We start from the raw sequence: 3,147 nt of genomic DNA on the forward strand, positions 1-3,147 counted from the left end.
CTGGTGAAATGGATTGGTTTTGTTGACAAATCGTCTCGGTCTGAATTGCTGACATTTCTCAGCCCTCTGCTGGATTGCACAACATTGCGCAACTTTATGTGGAAATAAATGAGTTTATTAGCAATGAGTTGTGTGCTTGCGGCTGTGTCCGTGTGTGATCATAAACATCTTCTGTGGGTACTTACAGCAATAATGACACCACTTTTTTTTCAGTTCACCCTTTATCATAAACTATGCCATTATTCATTTCAGTGGGCGCATCTGACCTCAAAGAATGTTATGAGAGTAGCTTGTTGAAACAGAGTAATGGACAGTAGACTCTGAGTAATCCTCCCCTGGCAGGGCCATGTGATAGCTGAGCAGATGGCTTCTTCTATGTTGGTGGTCTGTAAGATCTCTACACTAAACCATTCACACAGAACACACTAGACCCAGGAGTTTTCAGTGACTTAAAACAGCAGAGTTTTCTGGACTAGTCAGCCTTGATCATTGTGGGGTGAACCTGTGCCTCCAGAGTGTGCTTCCTGAGGAGACCCAGCTGAATGGAGGTTCCTACCCTAACAGAGCACACCGCCCTCAGAGAACTGGACGAGCTGAGGAAGTGCTCGACCCCTCAAGTGGCAGGAGTCCAAAAACAAGCACAGAGCTAACAGCTGAGCTCAAGGATGACCAGGATGGTTGCTGTGTGGGGATGCAGCGAGTTAGGCAAGATTAGCGGGGAAAGCTTGGAGGGAGACCAGCCTTGGACTAGTGGAAATAGGTTATGGTCAACAAAAAGGAGCTGGGAGAATGTTCTAGTTTGCCTGGGGTAGGTCATTTGAGAAGTTAGGAGGAAGGAGTCATGAGCTATGGGATATGGAAGGGAAATGAAACTGTTAGATAAGTGGGCCAACTAAAATTCCCTCAGGAAAAAAAAAGTCACTACAATCTGAATCACTAAAGAGTTTTAGGTAAGACGCTAAAACAGAAGCAGAATCTGGGCTCCATTCAGCAAATATTTATCATGTGTTTGCTATCAGCAGGGCACCGGACTTGCTGTTGGAGGACAAAGGTGAGTAAGAAATGATCTGCCCTGGAGGATCTTAGTCTGGTCAGAGATGAGCTGTGAATGGCTTATTTCAAATGCTGTGCTAAGTGCTGCACTAAAGCTGTTCCCAGGGCACCAGGGAAGCACAGAGGGGGAGCACCCAAGTTGACTTCGAGAAGAATTGAGGAGGAGGTGTCGCTGTGACAGAGCACAGGTGAATATTAGAAGAGCCATAGGACTAATTCCAACAAAGAAGTACGTGTGTGGTGGAGGAGTGGAAAGGTTGGGAAAGATTCTGTTAGGTGGAAAGGGTAGTTGCAGGAAAAGTCCCCACACATGAAACACTCATGATGTTTGCTGAGGCTGCTTATTGAGTTTGAACTGCTGGATCATCAACTTTGAGTTGAGATTGGGTGGGTGATGGGAGATACATCTGGAACCACAGGCTAGGGCTGTGTTTCCGTCGCAGGAGCTTAGTTTTGAGTGATGAGAGCTTGTGAGGTGTTTGAACATGGGCGCTGGAGTGATGGGGCTTTAGAATCATCCCTCTGATAAGTGTGTGGAAGGGTGGGTGAGGGTGCTGAATGTTAACAGTTAAGAGACTATTTGAGTCAGAGGTTCTGAGCACTTGACTAGGGCGATGGCAGTGAGATTGGAAAGGAGTGACACGTACAGGAAAGAATTTTCATTTGAAGGTCTGAGGGTGCTGGAATTGTTAGGTCACAAAGGGATGGAGAGAGGAATCTAGGATCACTGGGAGATTTCTGCTCTGATGGCTGAGTTCATGGTGCTGCCTCCAACTCCCCTGGGCTTTGACAGGTGGAGGATCCTCGGTGGAATCTAGTATAAAAGAAGACTGGAAGTGAATCAGCTTCATTCCAGCCACCAGTAGTTGCACTGACAGAGAACTGGAGTTTTATGGCTAGTTCTGGCTCCATCCTGTCCTGGAGGTTCCGTCACCACAAGCAAGTAAGGGAACCTCACGCAACTTCTGCTTCGTCATCTGCAGGTCATCATTACCTGTGATGTCTGCCCCAGAGGAGGGCTGTGAGGATCACTCTGGAGGTGGACAGGAGGGACCCGGAGCACTGTGCTCCTGGTGGACTGCAATGTTCTGGACACAGCTCTCCATCCATGTTCTCTGCTCAGTGGTGTTTTTGGAGCGTGGGGAAATAGTGGAGCTCTGCCCAAGAATCCCCCCATTACCACGAATGCTAACGGAGCAGACACTCAAGACCAGCAGAGATGACTCAGCATTTCTGAGGGTTTGTGGGTTTAACTTTGAGTCAACGTTATTCTAACACTTTAACTTCACTTAATATTTACAGTGCGTAGTATTTGGTAGATGGAGGCACAGAGCCGGGAGGGGCTTCAGGGCCAACAGAATCCCTTTTCGGCAGCTCTAGGAAATCCAGAATGATATTTTTTTCCCCACTTGGCAATTTTATTTTAATAGTTGAAAAATTTGAGCAGATTTAAATGTTTGTTATTGAACAACGAGAAGAATAGGAGGCCACAGCGGACTCATCAGGAAAGATGCCAGCTGCAGTTCTGAATATGTGAAAATAAAAAAGAGGTGAAGTATCTCTCTGAAGCTTCCTGTCACAACCCACCCGCCCCCCTGCCCCGACCTGCCCCCCAGACCAACTTTGTCATAAGCCACCACGGCTCAGAGTTCACAGACAGGAAAGAAACAGATCAATTGGAGGAGTTCCTGAAAGTGCCCCGTGACTGACACTGGTTCCTATTGGTAGCTGTTGAGAGCCAGTGCTGGGTTAAAGCTGGCATTGGTTCTTCCAGAAGAGCCAGAAGGTTTCACATGAATTTTTTTTTTTCTTAAAGTTGGAAAAACCAGTCAGGAGAAAAAAAAAGTTCTCCACCCCACCCCCCTTCCTTTAATATCGCTTTCAGTAGCACAATGCATTTAAAGTAAGGCATAGTTTCCTCAGAGTAATATGGCCTCAGGACATGATTTAGATGGAAAATTTAAGTAAGATTAATGCAATTTATTATCCGACAGGATATCCCTACAAGCCACACTATTTGGCTGAATTTTAGATTCCCAATCTAATATTTCAGATGAGATTTCCAGATGGGTGTCTTATTCCTCTATTAGTTTA

At 46.1% G+C, this 3,147-nt stretch overlaps 1 long non-coding RNA gene across 2 annotated transcripts; it reads left to right on the forward strand.

Annotated features, from left to right (window-relative positions):
• Nucleotides 1-292: 292 nt before the first annotated feature.
• LOC139176343 (uncharacterized) lies at nt 293-2,611 on the forward strand. 2 transcript variants are annotated; one of them, XR_011560751.1, is made up of 2 exons: nt 293-1,282; nt 1,847-2,611. It is a non-coding gene; the product is annotated as an uncharacterized lncRNA (long non-coding RNA). The 2 variants fall into 2 exon arrangements; XR_011560750.1 differs by having other exon boundaries at nt 293-1,241.
• The last annotated feature ends 536 nt before the right edge of the window (nt 2,612-3,147 follow it).

This window comes from Bos indicus, chromosome 16 (assembly GCF_029378745.1).
Source record: "Bos indicus isolate NIAB-ARS_2022 breed Sahiwal x Tharparkar chromosome 16, NIAB-ARS_B.indTharparkar_mat_pri_1.0, whole genome shotgun sequence".
Taxonomy (NCBI): Eukaryota; Metazoa; Chordata; class Mammalia; order Artiodactyla; family Bovidae; genus Bos; species Bos indicus.